This window comes from Podarcis vaucheri, assembly GCF_965113315.1.
Source record: "Podarcis vaucheri genome assembly, chromosome: 3".
NCBI classification, from domain to species: Eukaryota; Metazoa; Chordata; class Lepidosauria; order Squamata; family Lacertidae; genus Podarcis; species Podarcis vaucheri.
In genome coordinates, this window is record NC_138761.1 from 41,370,992 (window position 1) to 41,392,289 (window position 21,298).

General features: G+C 43.8%; 1 protein-coding gene across 6 annotated transcripts in view; it reads right to left on the reverse strand.

The window, feature by feature from the left end:
* TJAP1 (tight junction associated protein 1) overlaps positions 1-18,383 on the reverse strand; it is a 42,283-nt gene extending 23,900 nt beyond the window's left edge. For 2 of the 6 annotated variants that reach the window (XM_082217083.1, XM_082217078.1), the window contains exon 1: positions 17,720-18,374. The gene's annotated coding sequence lies outside the window, so the exon portion shown is untranslated. Of the gene's footprint in view, positions 1-13,349; positions 13,558-14,211; positions 14,381-17,719 lie in introns of those variants that run through there. The other 4 variants (XM_082217081.1, XM_082217082.1, XM_082217079.1 and 1 more) reach the window with 4 other exon arrangements.
* Between the last annotated feature and the right edge of the window lie 2,915 nt (positions 18,384-21,298).

Sequence of the window (21,298 nt, forward strand, 5' to 3'; positions counted from 1 at the left end):
TCAATAGTTTGTGCCTTGTTAAATGACTGCAGTGAAGCAAATCTGTCCAGGAGAGGGAGCTTTAGCTCTAGCCAGAGAACGGTAGTGTTGTCACGGGGATTCTCACAAACTTCTATATATTTTTATTAGATGAATCCTTCGTCTCTCTTTTATTTATAAGCCTGCTTAAAATAGTGTGCTGCCCCATCAGCTCCTTCCACTGTCAATCACCACAAACAAGTAGAGTGGGGAGGAGGCTAGAGAACACACAAGTACCACATTCTACTTAGGAGTGGCTACTAGCCGCAATGGATACGTTCTGCCTCCACTGAACAAGATCCTATGACTCTGAACGCCGTTTTCTGGGATTCACAAATGGCAAAGTGCTGCCGCATGCCAGTCCTGCTTGCAGGCTTCCCACAGGCGACTGGCTGGCCCCTGCGAGAACAGGATGCCCGACTAGATGGGCCTTGATCCAGAAAGACTTATTATGTTCTTACATGGGACAAGCCAGAACGAGTCGAGGTTGCACTGCAGAAGACAAACCTCGCTTTTCAACCCTAAAAGTCTTGTCTACAACCCTTATAATTCCAGATGACTCCACTCCTAGGAGCATCCCGCACATAGCTCTGGACGAAGAACAAGACAGAGCTTCAGAATAAAAATCTGTAAGTGCACCTTGCACTATATTGAGTAATGGCTATGTAGCAAGTCTCCGTATCCTCGCATAACCCTACCATTAAAGCTCACAAATTGCAATGTGAACATTAAAGGTAAAGGGACCCCTGACTGTTAGGTCCAGTCACAGACGACTCTGGGGTTGCGGCGCTCATTTCACTTTACTGGCCGAGGGAGGCAGCATACAGCTTCCGGGTCATGTGGCCAGCATGACTAAGCTGCTTCTGGCAAACCAGAGCAGCGCACGGAAACACCATTTACCTTCCCGCCGGATTGATACCTATTTATCTACTTGCACTTTGATGTGCTTTTGACTGGTAGGTTGGCGGGAACAGGGACCGAGCAACAGGAGCTCACCCCGTCATGGGGATTTGAACCGCCAACCTTATGATCGGCAAGCTCTAGGCTCTGTGGTTTAGACCACAGAGCCCACCCGCTCTAAACGAAAGTATTACTTGCGGTCTCTGTTGAGATCCACCACCTGCCAATGGGAACAGGTGAGCTCTTCTGACCATATGCTATTAACAATCCATTATGTGCACTTTTAAAATATGTATACCCTTTGGGTATATGGGATGTGTCCAGGGAGGTCAACGAGATTGGGAGAATAAAGGAAGAAAATAATTGGTAGTGCTTTTGCGGAACAAGGAAACCTCTGACCACAAGGACTTTTCTAAACAGCAGTTTTTCACGCACCAGGCAAAGTATTGTAGCTCGCAGCTGGGAATATGGGAAGCACCCACTGAAAAGCAGTTTCCATGAAACTCTTTCAAAGAACAACACCCCAAAATATGGGCTTTCAATCACAGGCAAGATCTTCAACTATAAAGGCATTAAATCATCTGTACTTGGAGAGAGCACACTCAACCAGGAAGAAAGCATCCTAGTCAACCTTTCCTTCCAGAACAGCCCCACAACCACACTGATGTGAGCTACCTCTGTTGTGTAGACTGGCAGGAACAGGCAGATGCCAAGCACGCCACACATTTGGACCAAAGGCATCCACGGATGTTCTCCTGAGAGCAGAAGTAGGATGAGTCCCAATTTCCCCTTCAGTTCAGAAGGTACAGTCTGACAGCTCAAGCAACTAATCCAGTCATCAGGGATCCAACCAGTAACATGCAGGAGTGGACCCACCTCAACTGACCTTAACTGGAGTTGAATTGAGCACAAGCTAGTCCATTTGAAGAGAACAGGCAACAGTTATTGTAGGCTTTTAGGTGCTGCTGCTGGTTAAGGTAAAGGTAAAGGACCCCGACAGTTAAGTCCAGTCATGAATGACTCTGGAGTTGTGGCGCTCACCTCGCTTTACTGACCAAGGGAGCTGATGTTTGTCCACAGACAGTTTTTCCAGGTCATGTGGCCAGCATGACTGAGCCGCTTCCGGCGAAACCAGAGCAGCGCACGGAAACGCCGTTTAACTTCCCGCCAGAGCAGTACCTATTTATCTACTTGCTTTCGAGCTGCTAGGTTGGCAGGAGCTGAGACCGAGCAACGGGAGCTCACCCCATCGCAGGCTCAGTGGTTTAGACCACAGCGCCACCCGACCCTAAAGCAACCGTCTCTCCCTGCTGAGTTCCTCAGCTACCATGGATGTGGATTTTCCCCCCCACTGTTTAACATAAACTCAGCTCTTCTGCTTTCATAAGTACAGCAAAGAAGTCTAAACCTTAAAACACTGTCTGCAAACACAACCCAGGCCCCTCCTACCTGCGTGCCTGCAGGCCACCAGGTGTGGCCAAGAACGGCACAAGCTACGCACTAAACACACCTTTGATGTGGAGCTGAAAGCATGTAGCCGCAGGGCATGAACAGCACGCCGCCTGCCGCCAGGCTGACTCTATGCGCAGGAATGCAGGCTGAAACCACAGGCCAAGAAAGACAAACACACTGCATTCCACGCAAAGCAGAGAACAAAAACAAGCAGCCAAGCCCACGTGGCCTCCGCAGTCCCTCCAACTATGCCAGCTACAGACCTCCACCACTGCCTTAGCCGTGAACCCGGACAGAGGAGTACTGGAGCCACTACCAAGTGCACTGAAGCAAACAAAATAGGGTGAGAAGGGGAATTCATAAGGATAACTTTCGTGTGTGTGTGTGTGTGTGTGTGTGTGCGCGCGCGCGCGCGCGTGCACGCATGCACATTTGTTTCTGTAGACTGGGCTAGCTGGGAAGCAGCTGGATCCTTCTAGCCAAGAATGGTTTTAAGAAATATGTAAGAAGCTTCTCCCTTCCTCCCTGCCAACCCAGCTTTTGCTCAAAACAGCCAGTATTCAACCATCTAAAAATCTCGGTTTAACAGAAGGAAGCTGAAAGAAACTGCTAAACTACCCTTTAATGTTTGGTTTAACACAACTCCCTTTTTCAAAGCCAGTTACCATCCTCTCCTCCCCCCCCCCCCCCGCAGGGTATTTCTCTCTCTCTCTCTCTCTTCTCCACCTCAACACCCTTTCACACAAATACACTACCAAAAGTCAGCAAAGGCAGATATGATTTCTGCTCTACTGAACTCTTCCTCTCAGAGCCACCTGCCACAACAGGAAGCCTCAGAAATCAAGGCAAAGGTCTCAGATGCCTGGTAAACATGGAGGGGACCCTGCTCTTATAGCCGCCCACACAGGGTGGAGCTACATACATGCTATGCACCCACAAAGTCTTCAGAGGCAGAAGTGTTCTCTAATTCTGCTTCTCCTTCGCAAAGGCAACAGTGAATTCTGAGACTCCAACCTATTAAACTTCTCCAGACTGAGAAGCTCAGCTATAGGACCACCTTGGCTATGTTATGGCTTAGTGTCAAGTGCCCACGTGCAAAGCAGAATACAGTACTACAACTTTTATCTCCCTACAGTGCTGTTGTGAAGACAAGCAAAGCCAATTCCACTCCACTTATGCGCTGACATGAGTGACGTCGTACAGTAACAGTGGACAATATGAACAGGTAACCTTATGTCTCCATCAAAATCAAACGGTTGCCAGTTTTTGTCAAGTACAAGCAGCTGTCCGTGGTGTGCACTATGTAGGACTAATATGAATGGATTGTGCTAATAATATACAATTAAAGGACATTACTGAAATAGGAGACGGTTTACCTCAAAAAGAGCTGTTGCCAGCTTCCCAGACAAGCCTAGATCAAGCTGAAGGGCACTGCCTTCCCTCTTAATTGTCTCACACAAATGTTCTGCTTTCAAGTTTGCTTTTGGAAACTAAAAGTGTGAATCACATTCTCTCTCCAAAAGCACTGAACTTAAATCCAGGACTGCCTTGAGATTGTCCAAGACAATTTCTGCCCCACTCCCCTTACAGGTAGAAGCTTGTTAGAACCCCAGACCAAGTGTTATTGCAAGGCAAAGACAAACAGCTCACGCCTTGTTTGTTCCATTTTATAGCACAATCGGTTTGGTTTTGCTTTTTTAGCAAACGCTCTTCAACAATCCAGGGGTGGTTTGGCTTCATGTAAACGATCAAGGAACACAGGGAGCACCTGGAAAGTTGTGGAAGGTTTGCTACCATGGTTTTAATTAAAACTGGGGGGGGGGGGCTACAAAAATGAAAATGGGCAGAGAAAGCACCAAAAACATAGAGAGGCAATAAGAAGTAAAGACCGATGAGGCAGCAGGGTGTGCCACATTCGCACTGCAAGCGAGAGAAATGCAACAAAAATCCCATTCTCTTCGAAGATACTGAAATGAGTTTCCTCGTTTCCAAGCACATGCCCATGAAGAAAAGCCCCATTAGGCTCCACCAAAAGAAAGAGGGGGGGAGCCCTTTTACCAGCCACCCCCCCCCTCCAACTGCTCCCAGCTTCCAGAAGTCTCAGCAGTACTGTCTCTCCCAGCATTCGGATAAGCAGGAAAACAGCAGGCAGGCAAAGGAGGTGTCTCTGCGCTTACCCAGCTCCCGCCCACGTTTATCCTTTGTATGTTTTACAGCATCTCAGGGCAAAGCCCTCATCCTGCCACTGGTGGGCGGGCAGAGCAGGGGAAAGGGGCCCTTTATAATTGTAGTGTTGCAATCTGCCAGCCTGGCCAGGCAGCCTGTTCCTGCCTGCATATATTAAATACCTTATAACTGATTACACCCCCATGGGGCATGATTAGCAGTCTTCAGAGAACAAAGTCTACTTTCATAGGAATAGGAAGAGACACGTACTGTGAAGTTACTATATACAGCTGGGCAAAGAGAATACGACAAGGAGAATTAAAGTCTTATTTGCATGTCCATCAGCTCTCCCTTGTCCAATCTCTCCCCTCAACACCACCCCCCAAATTATTCACAGTACCTCCAAAACATTTCCATGTGAAAAGTAGCCAGCAACAAACCAAGAACTATCATGACCGACAATGAATTATCCCCAGTTTAAAAGTCAGTGAGTGTAGATGCACACAGGTGCGGTGGACAACATGCAATCCCTTGAAATAAGCATATCCAAGGTTCATCAGTCAACATGAGGTTAACTCCTTTCAGGCAGAAAGCTAACACTCTATTTTGGATTTTTTAATGGGGTGGGGGTAAGGGGTGGAAAGAAAATCACTTCCAGCAGCATCAACAAACACCCAGCAGGAGGAGAGAGAGGGTTAGAAATATCTCTCTCTCACACACAGTGGAGGGAAAATACTCCATGCTTTATATGTAGGTTGAACTCTACACAAAGAATCTTGATTTACAATCTGATGGTGTTTCCTGCTTGGCAGGGGGTTGGACTCGATGGCCCTTGTGGTCTCTTCCAACTCTATGATTCTATGATTCTATGATACTTATTTGGGGAAAGGCACTGCAAGACACAGCTCGTGAGACCCTGTTATATTTCAGTACATATTGCTTTACTAAAGTTACTAGCCCTCATGGTTGCTTAGGAACACTAATGGGCTGGGGAGGTGGGACTTTGAATTTATGCCTATCAATCATTTTGTTATATTTGCATACCACTCTCCAGTTGTTTCTTAAGAACAAAACAGTGTCTAGCAGCAAATTGCAGCAAGGCTTCACTCTGAGCAAAAGTAGAAATATGCATTGCCCAGGTGAGGTCATTGTGTGGAAGCTGTTGAGATGGTATCTACTCACAGTTAGTTTATGAGTACAGCCAGATGGAAAGCTCAAGGGGGGCCTCCCAGATATACCAATTATCACTGGTGGGAACTATATGGGAAGGTGATCTGGATATAGGCACTGAAAAGAACTGTGGGGACTCGATTTGGACTAAACCTCCTCTCTACCTCTGCCAGAACTCAGGAGGTGTTGCTCAAAGTACTCTTACGGTGACTGTAGACCCTACTTCAATACCTCCACAGTGCTGAAGAGGATGCCATCAGTGGGCTCCTTTGAACTTGTGTGGTGGGACTGTGCCTAGGTGAAAAGGTTGTGGATACAGGTATTCACTAAATTTTCAGATACATACAGTTAGCCAACCCATTGTTGATGACCCTGTCATAGCAATGTCATCAGTTTGAGAAATTTAGGTTTTTGCAAAAAGCATATATTTGTCATCACTGAACACAATCAAGCCCATAGTTTGGTTTCCAGTGAGATGGGAACAAGGCCTATGTCTAAGTACTTCCACCTCAATATCTTTATGGCTGTGTTTGCATGCAATGCTAACTACAGTTTATAAACCACATTTTATGAACCTGGCCCAGTAGCTTAACCATGGTTTACTAATCATGAACAAACCATCTTCACAAACCATGGTTTCTTACCAGTTTATAAACTTTGGCTTAACCATGGCTTAGCATAACATGGGAACCAGGCCATAATTGGGCTTTTTCTTTCCTCCCTATCAATGTCCTTTTGGTTCAGAAAAGAAATATAATACGAACATCAATATGTTCAATACTCAGTGGAGCTAACCGAAGAGACATGGCAACAGATAAAACTACAAGATTTTAAAATGGTCGTTCCCAAGCATAGCTCACTACATACAGGTAAATAAAATACTGTTTTACTTACCAAACAGCATGGGAAGTCCATCTGTGATAGGCTGAATTATTAATGTGTCCTAAGGTTAATACTTGGGCACAAGTAGCAAAATTGTGGATTTACAACCAGCGTTAAGTGAAAAGAGAATGAATAAAAAATCAGATAGCTCTGCAAAATGGTGCTTTAGAAGACAATGTACAAGCCACAGACTTGTACATCCTCTCCTTGCCTCTTGCATGCAGTGTCTATCTCTGCTTCCCATTTAGCACTAACAATCATGTATTGTGATGTCTGAATTGGCAATCTCTGGTTAGAACTTGCTCTCCAAACTGGAATCTGAAACCATAGTTTGAAGTAGGTTTCTAATTCTGATTTAGAGAGAAAGCACAAAGCACAATTTGCTGATGCAGGCAACAAAGCAAACTATGGTTCATGTTGAAACAGGGAATGGAAAAGGAAGTTACTAATGCACAACTAATTTCTGATCCTCCAAATAATCATTTGAATTGAGGGTGTTTTTAATAAACAAATAATACATTCTGCAAAGTACCCCAAACTCTGCAACATGGTTTCCAAAAAATGGCTAGTTTTTTGTTTGTGCATGTGTGTATTTATGGATCATTTTTGTTCTGTTTCTGTAACCAACAATATAGTGGCCTCTTGCCCACTTACTCAACTGCAGAATGAAAAAAGACAGAATATTAAAGAGGTTCCATGTGATCTCACCCAACATTTTATCCCACAGAAATTATGGAGCTATTCTAATATCAGACCAGCATCCATAGTGCAAGTCAAAGCTGTTCCAAACATGATGCTTTTCCTACTCAGAAATGCCTTCTAAGATGGTTTGAAAACACCAGCTAGTGCAGAACACTGTTGCTAGGCTGTTGCCTGGAACATCTATGCAGGATTATGCTAGTGGTGTGGCCTGCACTGGCTCCCTATAAATTTCTGGCTCCCATTTAAGGTGTCAATGCTGAGAAACAAAGTCCGAAATAAGCCCAGAATCAAAATACCTGTTTCCATTTACAAGCTGACCTGAGATCAGCAGAAGAGGCTTTCTTCCTTGTTTCAGTGGGGATAAAACACTGTATAGTGACAGGGGATGGGGTGCCACTACAGAGAAGACCCTAACTAAGGAATTCCCTGACACAGAGGTGCAGTTAGCCTCTACACTGATGGGTTTCTGGTGCCAAGTAAAACACACTTGTTTACCCAGGCTTTTGTTGGCACTGATTAGACTCTCCAAGGTTTGGGAATTTGAGGAGTATCATGTCTGCTGCTGAATTTTTATCTGTAATTGCTGCTACTCTTTGTCCTGAAGTCTATCATTTATATTTTAGGGAATTCATTTGAGTAAAGGGCAGTTTAGAAGAGCAATTAAAAAACAAAAAACTGTACAGGTCATGAGAAAAGAAAACTGGACAGAAGGAAGACCTAAGAGTTACACAGAAATATCTTTAGGATATTAGGCACAAAGTCTCCTTCCAAATAACTGGAAAGGGTGGCCATTCTGTATGAGAACAAAGCAATCCCAACGAAACATCCCTACTGCCAAGCTATTCTCTTCCTCAGCATGTTAACATTTACCTGCACATTTGCCATGCTACAGAAAAAAGCTTGATGGCATACTGGTTCCATTTAATGACTAATCTCCCCATGATGTGGGGCAACCATCGATCAGGCATTCCAGCTCTGTTCATGAGCAAGAAGTATGTCAGCACATAGCTACTCTATCAGCCCAGAACACCATTACTCACTGCCCTCTACTACGCAAATCCCCACCCTCATTCCCTGAACTAATAGCCTTTTGGTGCAGAGAAACACTTCTGCTATTTCACTCCCCCCCCCCCATTACCAGCATTGACAACCAGGGCAGTAGGCCCTAATTTAGCTCAGCAGAGGCTCTCTACAAACTGCTAATCCCAGTGTGCAGCTGTTTCTCAAATGCACTGGCACGAGCAAACCGTAAACGATTTATGGCGCGTGGCAGGAAGACGGCTGGCTCCTTGCATGGGCGGAGTTTCGGTATAAGATCGTGTTTGGACTAATGTTTATATTACAGGCTGTCAATCCAATACTAAATACTACATGGCAATACATTCTCCACACCCAGCCGGGGCGCTGACTACGCTAAATCCTATCAGAGTTATTTCTAAAGCTACAAGTTGGGAGCTGGGAGGTTTGATCCTTGTAAATATACCCTTTAGAAGTTTTAGAATCTTACAAAGAACTTGGCTTACTTTCTGCAGCATCACTGTACAGTGGTACCTCGCAAGACGAATGCCTCGCAAGACAAGAAACTCACTAGACGAAAGGGTTGTTTTTTGAGCTGCTTCGCAAGACGATTTTCCCTATGGGCTTGCTTTGCAAGACGGAAACGTCTTGCAAGTTTGTTTCCTTTTTCTTAACACCATTAATACAGTTGCGACTTGACTTCGAGGAGCAACTCATAGAACGCGGTGTGGTAGCCTTTTTTGAGGTTTTTGAAGACTTTGGTGATTTTTGAAGCTTTTCCAAAACTTTCCCGACACCGTGTTTCGCAAGACGAAAAAAATCGCAAGACGACAAAACTTGCGGAACGAATTAATTTCGTCTTGTGAGGCACCACTGTACTTTCAAGGGTTCCCAGTTGGCATGAGACCATTGCTTATTCATAGGTAGCCTCACGATGCACACAGATCATTAAATGCCCATCCCAATCTTAATAGTCAATTTTTTCAGCTGATCTAGAGAGAACACAGAAGTAATTCTTCCCTTGAAGACTTTCTACAAACTCAGAAAAATGCCTTTTGTTTCTTTGGAACGGTGTTTCAGTCTCTGAGGACACTGTGCTGCTCTCCTTAAAATCACTACTCTTCAATGAAATGAAAATTCCAACGGGCAGTTGCTCAATTAAAATTTATCAGTAAGTTTGATACTATTTCCTAAAGGCCTCAAACACAATGGTTTCTCTACACTTTAAGTATTAAGTGAGCATAGCAAAGCTTAAAAAAAGGCTGTAGTTCCACCAGTTACTGCTGTTGTGGATGATTTTCAGATTAAAATTTCCTAAGGACCCAGACAGACTTTGTCTCAACAACAAAGATGATCAGACAACATTTATTTACTTATTTATGAGTTATAGGCTCTGAAGAACTAAGCAATGATGTGCAATGTTGCTTGTGGTGCTTATTCCCAGCCTTCCACGGGGGGGGGGGCGCAAATGCTGGGTTTGGAATGGAGAACAATGCAGAAATTTACATTGGGACACAATTCTCCTCTCCTCAGGCGAGAGAAAAGGGAGTTTCCTTTCAGCTTCCCACAAAAGAGCAGAAAGGAGAGGAGTTTACTAAATTCCCTCTTCATATACTTTATATATAGGTAACTGTGAAAAGACCCCCATTTGCCACCAAGAATATACTCTTCTCGAAGAATATAGTCTTCTCCTCCAGTGAAAGGGAAGGGGTATTGGATCCTTTCCTGTTAGGATTCTTAGTGAATTAGGCTGAAGGGTCTCTTAGAACAGGGATCCGACCATAACAAGGAAATGGTGGTAACTTCAACACAACTTCAAATCAACCTCCTCCTGCCCCAGAGACACATCTAAGCAGGAGAGTCTAAATTTATCAGGGCTGGAATTTATATAGCAATAGATATACACTCCAACACAAGACTGAAAATTGTTCAATATCAATACAAGGTGTGTAGAAATTCTACAGCTGCCACCATACACTAGCCAAAAGTAAAAACACTGTATACCTGTCAGAGCTGCTTCAAGATCCTAGCTCACAGAGGATCACGCTAGCCAGCGGTTACTTAGTAAAAGTCTTTATTGAATTACAGTTTCCATTCTCAAGCTGCTGTGTGCAACTCTACGTCTTATGGGTTAGACCGGCGAAGCTCCGTCTGAGTCTCCGCCTCCTGTACACCAGCTAAGTACCCTAGCCTTACTCCACCTTTTCCGCCTGACCGTTCTTCTCTGGGTCCCTCTGCCCCCCCGTGGTCTCTTCCTTTCTGGACGCTTCTGACGCTGACCCCCCGGATCCTTCTGTCTCCTTGCGTCGGGCTTTAGGACCTGGCTCCCTTTCCGGGCTGCTTACTGCTCCACCTTCCTGTGTATTTGAACTTGGCGCGCGCGCCCAACCTTCCACTTGCCGCCTGACCGTTTCCTCGCTCCCCGATGGAGGTGTGGCCACTCCTGACTCATGCCCTCCCTCCTGCTGCGAGCTGCCAGAGCTCGGTACCTGGTGCCCTTCCTCTCCACTACGTTCTGTTGGTGATGCTGGCCCTGATTTCCAACTGCTGCTCTCTGAGCCCCCTCTGGACCCTTCTTCCTGGGGTGTCCCCCTAAGCTCCCCCCTTGCTCTGGCCACTGGCGCTCCTTCCTGTGAATCTTCTGATTCACTGGAAAGACTCGGAGATCTCGGGTCGTCGTCATCACTCATCTTTTCTTCTGCCTCCTCCCCCTCGCTCTCTGTTTCCTCCCTTGCCCTCGCCTCTGCTCCTGAACCCCTGACAATACCTATTTTAAAACAAATGCTAAATGTCTTAACAGTACAAACTGTGTTCTGGTTTTATAGTGGGTATTTTTAAATGATGCGTTTCCGGATCAAGGTACTTCAGTATTTCAACAACTTGTTATTTCTAAAGATTGTAGTTACCAACTCTTTACAAACTAATATATAATTACAAATAAATCCAAATTTTGTTGTTGTTGGCATCTGTCTGTCTTGAGACGATGGACTACAAATCCTTGTAGAATCACAGCAGCTGCTGTGGCTGCAGAGACTGGTAACTGCTGCCTCCCACGTTGGTTTTATTGCATTAGCAGCACCAAAGTGAACTCTCTCTGAGCCACAAGCCTTGGCAGCGTGTATAGAGGTCCTGGGTTGCCCAGATGAAAAGAACCCCCTCACTGACGTGGTCCAAAGGAAAGCAGAGCAATATGTTTAGCACCAGTTTGGCTACAGGAGTTGCCAAAAGGAGGAGAACAATGTGCCATCCAACACTTAGGAACTCCACTCCGAATTTGTATAGGGTTTACTCCTTAGCCTTTTTTCCTCCCAAAGATGTCCTGCGAGGCAGCAGGTAAATATGTAAATGTGTGTGCGAACTCTTTTGACCTTTTAAGAAACAGACTGCTATTTTGAATAATCACGAACAGACCGGTTTAAAATTATGTGCCCTTTAAGTTGCAACAACTTAAAAATCCATGTCCTGGAAATCACTGCCATCACCACGTTTGAATGCATATTAATGAACAAGTATTACATGCTTTCATTAGAAGGATGAAGGCTGCAATCCTAACCATGTCTACTTAAAGGTGAAAAGAAGGAAATAAGGAAATAGAGACAAAAACAATAGTGTGATATGAATGGAATTTTAAACCAGTGCTCAAAAGAAGCCCTCTCAAATTACCAAGTGCCACTGAGTACTTCCTGCCTCTTCCTTGAAAGAATTTGATTTCAAGCTGATAGCATTTATTTATAAAGAAAAAAGAAAATTAAGATTCAGGGGAGGGAACTATATCACAAAATAATAATAATAATTTAAAAAAAACATAACTCAGGTTCAGGAACAGCCAAAATTAAGGCACAACTACTGTTTGAACTAGGGATGTAAAACATATATATTGGTTAAATTAAAGGACATGGGGGTGGGGGGAGTAGTAGGCTGTGCTCACTTGAACATTTAAAAGAAACCCAGTGAAAATGTATGTTTGATCTAATCCTTTTGAGAAACAAAAGCACATTAAAGAAAGCTTAGAACTGAAACATTAAAACATGCAAGCCAGAACTCCCAATGGCAATTCCTGCAGCAGGTGTCTGTGAATCCAACTTTATAGCTTGGCTATGATAAAGCAGCCTCAGGCATAAGGTGTTGACCTTGCTGGAAGCAAAAGTCTGACTCTGTTGATCCCTGGGCATTGAAACGATCATTAACACTGCATTAAGTTACCATCCCAGTTAGTCAAATCAAAGCTCCAACCTGGTGCTGAAGTGAACCAGTCACAGGTCATGTCCCAAGGAAAATGGCTGCTTTTCTCTTCAACCTCTTCAAACTAGCTAAACCGAGATGTTTATTTTTTGATCCCCAGACAGATTTATATACTATATAGACTAAAGACTTAACTCTGCTCTTGCATGCACATAATTCCTAACGAAGTTTCGCAAGAACTATGCATGGAAGCTTCAAATAATCTAAAATCCTTTTCCAGCTCCAAAATCCCTCTTCTTTTGGCTATACTGCAGTTCTGATTTAACTTGAACTACTAAGTCCTCGACCCTGAAAAAAAAATACTAATATTTATCCACTATTTCCCAGGCCTAAATTAAAAGCACTGTGGGAAAAGGGGGTCTAAGGTAAACTATTTTACAAGAGCTATATACCCCCCCAAACTCAAGCCACTGAAAATGAATTGTGGCAACAACATATACAGTATACAATTATAGACTCTCCCCAATACTTAAAATCTGCAACAGTATCATAAGCATAACCACTTTGTTTACTCTTTCTGGCCAATTTTACCAAAGATTTCATTTTCCCTGCATTTCGGGATATGTTGATTATTCTACTTCCATGCAAAAACAATTTTAAGCAAACAATTTGAAAAGGCAGTACAGGAAGCAAGGCAGGCACACACACTACTGACTTTAGAGAACTTGCCAGAAACGGTGTGCAAAGTGAGATGCACAGTTTAGCATATCATTCCATATAATATTCAAGTGGGTATACTGTGTGAGAATTGGGAGGGTGCCCCAACAGGACTTAGGTAAGGGTAGGTGATTCCTCCATACCTGGGGGAACTTGGGATACAAAGGCAAACTATTGTTAAAACTTCCTGAAGACCAAAGGCTGACTGTTTAACACATGCTTCCCTCATACGACAATGGAGACCTGGCAATGGAGGGCCCTCAGTTACCAGGTGGCTTCAAATGAAGAGAATCAGCCAACAGACCAGTTCCACCTTTGACCAGAAGTCTACATGTGGGAGGGAAAGGACACCTGTCCCAAGAAGAAGAAGAAGAAGAAGAAGAAGAAGAAGAAGAAGAAGAAGAAGAAGAAGAAGAATAGTAGTAGTAGTAGTAGTTTGGATTTGATATCCCACTTTATCACTCCCCTTAAGGAGTCTCAAAGCAGTTAACAATCTCCTTTCCCTTCCTCCCCCACAACAAACACTCTATGAGGTGAGTGGGGCTGAGAGACTTCAAAGAAGTGTGACTAGCCCAAGGTCACCCAGCAGCTGCATGTGGAGGAGCGGAGACACAAACCTGGTTCACCAGATTACGAATCTACCGCTCTTAACCACTACACCACACTGGCTCTCTCACGTGGACTTCACATGCCTACCTCATAATTCAAGGAACTGTGGTGAATACAGGCCAACCCCTTCCCTGAGAAAGACACCAATGGATTTCCTGCACAGGCAGGAAACGACGTGATGTTTTTCCAACAAGTCTTGTACAGGGGGTAAAGCAGGGAAATGGCTAAATTGGGGAAGAAAGGAGCCCACTATGAATCCCTCCAAGAGATCCTTTGAACTGAGAGGGGGCTGATCTTCCTCACATTAAATGGAAACCAGAAGACTCGACACTTAATATGCTTTCTCCAGCAGGCTTCAGAGAACCCATATTAAGAACGTCAGACAGTCCTGCTTACCAGAGTTCCTCCTTTATTAGCTTCTGAATCAATCAGCAGCTCTTCCAACCAGGGACAGCACAAGAGGCAATCCTGAATTATGAGCAGGTCTTCAGTGCATAATGGGTCAAAGACATCAGTATGAATAGGATGAAGGAGGCATGAGATCAAGCTAGAATAGTCTTATGATCTCCTTCCCACAAGGCAGCACAGTTTCCCGTATCATTCTGACTAAAGTTCACTATGGGCCTGCGACGTGGAGGGACCAAATTCCACATACTTTTATTCTCCGAGCAGTGACTAAGAAAAAGTGTGTTCAGTGTTCCTGAAGATCAGACACAACTATATCCAAGCCTGGCAGGAGTCTTTAGTGCAAAAACAACACTTAGGGCTAGGCAACAGGTATACCCTTAGTTGTGCAACTCACGCCTCTAAAACATCCAGATTTGTGACCCGTTGATTGCTATTGTGTTTACATGCAGTTTACTTTGAGCACTAAATAGGCAATTAGCCAAAATTCATATAAAATGGATATGGCTTACAAAAATTTTAGATAAAAGAATGGACTTAAAAATAAAGGTTGCTGTGTATTCGCCTTTGTCACTTCCTCATAGCTCTTAAGAACTATTTTAATAAGGCATTTTGAGAAAGTCTTCCTTACAGCAATTATTTAAAGCAGGTATGAGCTCTGTGGCCAGATCCTGGATCAAGCCTACCAGGCCAAATTTGGGAGGGCTCCGCACCTGTCAATCACAATATCAGGTGACTGGGTGCTTTGAAGTCCCAAAGTCAGACATCAAAGAATCATATACAGTCAATCCATCAAGTTCCAACTCTACTGCTGAGCCACTGATGGGTGGTAGAGCCAATGGCTGCATTCCCTTGCCAGTGCACAATTAGGAGCATACTTTAAGGCTCTCAATTGTGCACAGGCAGCCACATCACTACCTGCCACACACCTGATGGCACATATTATGTTAGTTGGACAAGATTTGGGGGAAATAGTCTTGCAGAACAAATTTGAACCTGTCAGACCACGTTTGGTCCAGGGGCTGGAGGTTCCCCACTCCTGATTTACAAAGTATCAGCTGAAGTCAATGCTCCCCCCCCAAAAAAAAAATGCTTAGGGGTATTCTCATTTTTCTACTCATATTGAAATACTGCCCCTCAATGAGGCCATATTTAGATTCACAAAATGTTTAGGGGTATGCGTACCCCCAGAAGAAAAGCACTGGCCGAAGCTATCTAGGAATTACTCATATGGATTAGACTTCTTTCATAAGAATTTCCTTGCTGAAGCAAACCAACATCAGCCTAATCTAGCAATCTATAGTAACTAGCCAGGTGCTCTGCAAGCTAATAAGTTAGACATGATGGCCACAAATATACCTTTCAGACGTTCTTGCCAGAGAAAATCAAGAGGGCTATTTGCAGGAGAGGGACCAGTTTCTCTCTTCCTTGCCTATTCACATAGCCTTTGACTGCCACATTATCCATCTCAATCCCTTTATACTCTCCCCTAAGTGGGAAAAGTATAACAGATTTTGCTACATTTTATGATTTTTAAGACTGATCATTGATAGAGAACATGCTTTGCAAATTGCAGGCAGGCAGTCTTGAGTTCAATCCCTGGCATTTAAAGGTAACCCTGCAGAGGCAATGCCACTCACTGTAGTCAATAATGAGCTAGGCAGGCCAATTATCGGACTCTGCATAAAGCAGCCTCCCATATTCCTTTCATCCCACATCTTCTACTCCCTGGAAGAGAAGCACATGTTAGGCTTATGCAGGACACTCAGGAAATGCATAGGCAGCCCCTAATGCAACACATAACCCCTTTTGTTTCATTCAAGAAATCTGTTCCAAGCAAGGTGGTCTTCATAGCACCCCTGGCTTAGGGAAATCATTTCTTTGACCTAGAAATCCAGTGTCCTCCAAGTGCCGAGTGACTTCCTGTATCATTCGGTAAAAGGGACCTGTGACTTCCACACCATGGTCACGTAGGTCTCTGGGTATACTTTCATGAGGCATTGTAAGACAGGCTTGTTTGTCTCCACTGACGGTGTATTTGGGTAATGGATCATAGAGGTTCTGCAATTAGCAGGGTTGCTGGCAGGGTAAGGGGAAAGAGGAAGAACACTAACCTTGGAATGTACTGCTTTCTATATCCCAGTACTAGAATGTCTCCTGTCCTCAAGGAAAGGCAATTCAGTGCTTACATTCAACTTCCTATTCTTCTCAAGGCAAGGAAGACTTCTAGGTCAAGCCTTCTCTGGAACAACTCCATCCTAGTTTACCTCTATCTCCTGTACAGTGATGAGAAAAGGATACTAATACTAATCCCCTCTAACGTACTTTCCCTCACATTATTCTTGAATTTGGTTTGTTTGGGATATTTTCTCATAGCTGAATTGTAAGCGGAAGTGTCACTTTTTTCCTCTTCAAAATGAAGAAGTTGGCAGAGATCTTTCCATTCTAGCATTTAGAACAGTATATACTAACCTATGGTCCTCTAGATTTTGTTGGCCTCCATCTCCCATTAGACACAGCTACAATGACCAGGGATTATGTGAGTCATTGGTGCTCACCAACGGTACCTAGATGCCAGGGGTATAACAGCTTCTTGATACAGATTAGTTGGGTAGTTTCCCATCCTTTTGGTGAAAACAAGCAAATTACATTACTTATACAAATGATCATTTTAACTCCTCTCGCAGATCTTGGTAGACTGTGTCCATTTTGCTTGACAGCCTTGTGGTTCTGTTATACTGCAATCAATTTATTTTTTGGAAAACAAAGAGATTTCAGCTAAATTTGTGTGTACGTGGACAACACTAATCCATTTCAGAAACCAAATCCATTTCTACTGTATCCACAAATTGTGCATATTTAATTTAATCCTGTTTATATGCCAAGAAAAACCACAAACTCTTATTTATGAGCCCTGCTGGTCCAACTGGCAGACAAAGCTGTGTCAGCGCTGATGACACAGTCTAAAGCCACAAATTTCCTCTTTCATTACTTCACTTAAATCTGTATCCACAACAAATGCAATTCTGCAAGACAGATGTGCAGTGCTGAGAGTCACAAACAACTACGGCGAAGCCTCTCACTTCCTCCAGCTTCTCTCAGGTCATGGCCATTCAATACTTTGTCCATTCACTCTTGCCTATCACTGAAATGTCAAATAATATCATCTTTCCCTTTTATTTCACATACTGTATCTTACTACCTTCCTTAGCTAGACTTCTTGTTCACAATCAATCACTTATGCCAGCATCCATGAGACTACACACTGTCACCTGTTTCTTGTAACCCATCTTGAGACTCATTAGATTTAAAGGCTGGATATAAATCTTCAAAACAAATAACCATAAATAAACATAAATAACCTAGAATAACTCTCAGTCTGGAGCTGTATTCACTGAAGATTTCCAATTCCTATAAGTACAGCAGAAACAAGTTTTATCATCACAAATAATGGGAATAAAGATAAAGTTAAATTACACTACATGAATTTCACTCTCACCTGCTCCAGCAGCTCCTTTTAGTACTATGTACTAATCTCCACTGTTTCCATCCTTTGTCCCTCAGGCAGGCGATTTCTCCTCCAGCAGTAAGTTTCAGTCTTACTTATTCCCCCCTCTGTTGTGCACACAGTACGGGTAAGAAATCACTGCCCCAAGAGTAGATCTAAATCAATTCTTAAATCCGCACCTATTAATATCCATTCTCAATTCCCCCAACTCCAATTGTCCCCCAGAAGCCAGCTCCCCCGTGGCTCACTTATATCAAACTTTCAGCCCCAAGAGAGCCCACCGCTCCGCTTCACCCCCAGACCTAGCCGGCTTGCCCACTCCCTGCAACTCAGCCGCGATCCCGACGGAGGACGCAGGTCAGCCCCGCCCGCCGGTACCCGCTGCTGCTGCTGCCTACGGACGGCCCCGCATCAGCCCAGGGCCAAGAGGCGGCTGGCGACCCGGCCCCAACCACGGGCGCCCCGTGGTCCCACCGAGGGGCTCCGGATCTCAGCAACAGGCTCCCCGCTTCGGATCCGCGCCTCCACCTACCGGGGCCCAACCCCGCGCTCCGGCTTCCCTGGGGGAACCCCCGTAACTTTGAGGCCGGTTCCGAGCCGGTTGGGAAGCGCCCTTTGCCCGCCGCAAAACTTTGCCCCCCGCCCCTCTCAGCCGGGACCCGCGCGCTCGGCTCAGGCCGCCATTTTGCCGCGGGGCATGCCGGGTAATCCGGCGGAATCCCCACGTACCGGCGCGCTTGCATCATCATCAAACCGAGAGCGAAGGAGCGGGTGGGATGATTTTGAGAGAGGGAGAGAGCGCGCCGGGCGTTGGGAGGGTTACCATGACAGCGGGGAAAGTGGAGGATGGGGAAAGGTAGGCGGCGACCTTAGGAAATAAAACACGAAGAAGAAAAAACAAGTTTTGCTATGGGTGGAATCGGGCGGGGCGAGTCCTGAGGCAAACTGTAGGCTTGTCAAGACATTTAAATGATTTTTTTGTGTTTTAGTTGAGGTGGTGATATAGTCAATAATAAATGCTTTTTTATTTATGGCGGCTCTACATGTCACGCATTACTTCTGCAGCGCAATATTTAATAAGCTAGTTAAGTCTAAATGAATTAGGTACTCCTTCGGTGAGAGGGCTTAAGGGCGCAATCCTGCTTACCTCATGTTAAGTCCTATTGAACTCAATGGTGCTTGCTTCGTATTAGGAGTCATAGGATTGCATTGTAAGGCTACAGCATCAGGCTGCAATCCTCTGCACGCTTGGGAATAATACTGAAGTGTGTTTACTTGGAAGTGGTGTGGAACGTACGTCCAAGTAAACAGCTGGATCACTTTGTTGAATTTGCAGCACGCTTTAATTTATTCATTCATTTATTTAAACAGTTATATGCTGTCCTTAAACAAAACATGACCAAGGCAGTATACATTATAACTGTAATTTAATTATAATTTATAATTATATAATTATAATTTAATATAAATATAATGTAAATATAATTATCATTTAAAACACACTGAACCCAACAATAATATAAAAATTAGATAACTGCTCTATCTAAGGATCAATAACATCTGCTATTAAAATATCAGGGAATGTCAAAAGACCAGAGTAAACCAATGAAGTATCAATACTGGCTAGCTAACCTATTTCTTTCTGTCCTGCAAACTGGGAATAACATTTCATGCTATTGATCAAGAAGACTGTAGTCCACAACATACCCTGCCACAATACACAGGTTAGTCTTTTGAAATGCAATAATAAACTTCTGCCTGCATCGTTTCCCATCAAGTAATTTTTGTCTACAGCCTGAAAAGTTTTCTGAAGAAGGGTCTCTGAACAACCAAAAGGATCTACAGAGCCTTGCCAATTGCCCTGGGGAAAGATTACCAAACCAGGACCACCTCTTTCATAATCACATGTCAGGAGCATCCTTCAGGAGAACCCACATGAATGTAATTCTGACAGAATAAAGTAATTCAGGGGGTTGTTTCAAATGACACTAAAATCACCTGCAATAACAAACTGAGCAATACTGCAATCTGACTTGGAAATTATATGTGCCTATTCAGTCCTATGCATACCTATTCAAAAGTAAGTATAATTGAGTTCAATAGGACACTCATAGGTAAGTATGTATAAGATTGCCAACGGAGTCATGCAAGTACAGCACCCATTCAGCAAATTAGCCTCCTGAGGTCTATGAACCACTTGCAACAAAATCTGAAATTCCAAGCAGAGGCTCCTCATCAGAATACTAATTTTCTAGGGCTTCTGCCATAAACTGCTGGAACCTCCCTGCTTTGTCTCCAAAATCCTGAAGTGACCTCTAAGCATACATTTTGCTAATACTCATCTTACTGTTCAACTGTTCTTACTGTGAAGGGCGTCTGCATTGGGCAAAGAATTGTACATTTTACCACATGTAAAATTGCAAGATCATTTAAAAAATTGGGAAATGATATACAATGAATTGAAAAAAAGTTGAAAAAAATGTTTGAAACAAGTTCTGTTAAAAAATCAGAAGCTTTTCTGTTAGTTTTTTTAGGACAAGACTTGCCGGAGGAAAAAGAGACATTATTTATTTATGCTACAACAGCAGCAAGAATCTTAATAACACAAAATTGGAAGACTGGAGAAGTACCATCAAAAGAACAGTGGCAAGAAAAGCTGATGAACTATGCAGAGTTAGCAAAGTTAACGGATAAACTGTGTGAAAAGGACAATAGTGACTTTGAAAAGGAATGAGAACCTTTTACAACTTATTTGCAGAAACAACAACAAAAATGGACTCGTTGGCAGGATTTAAATAAACATTTTCAACTTTATTTACAGAGAACAAGAAATATAGCAGGTGACAACATAATATTATGTACAAACAGCAGAATGTAACATTTGCTGTAATAAACCAGAAATGGAAGTTGGGGAAAGTCAACGGGGGGGGGGGGACGGGACTGGAAAATGAATGTTAAGCAATATATATATATATATATATATATATATATATATATATATATATATATGCTTTCGTAGATTTTCACGGGTACAGGAATGCAGGTTTTGGTGTCTTCGGGTGTCTTCCCGTGTAAGAGTCGGGGTGTCTGTGCGACGTTTCGACGAGGTCTCACTCGTCATCTTCAGGCTGGTGCTTTCGGCTTCTTGTTACTGGAACAGAGCAGAATCTGGTGTTTGAGTTCCTATAAATATAATTATATAATTGTCTATTATTAGCTTTGAGAAGTGGGAGGTGGAGATAAATTGAAGTACAGTATATGGCAGGACCTTGCAAGCAATGGTGAAAGGAGTGGCGCTGTGGGTCAAACCACAGAGCCTAGGACTTGCCAGTCGGCAGTTCGAATCCCCGCGATGGGGTGAGCTCCCGTTGCTCGGTTCCTGCTCCTGCCAACCTAGCAGTTCAAAAGCACGTCAAAGTGCAAGTAGATAAATAGGCACTGCTCCAGCGGGAAGGTAAACGGCGTTTCCATGCACTGCTGTGGTTTGCCAGAAGCGGCTTAGTCATGCATGACCCGGAAGTTGTACGCCAGCTCCCTCCGCCAATAAAGTGAGATGAGCGTCGCAACCCC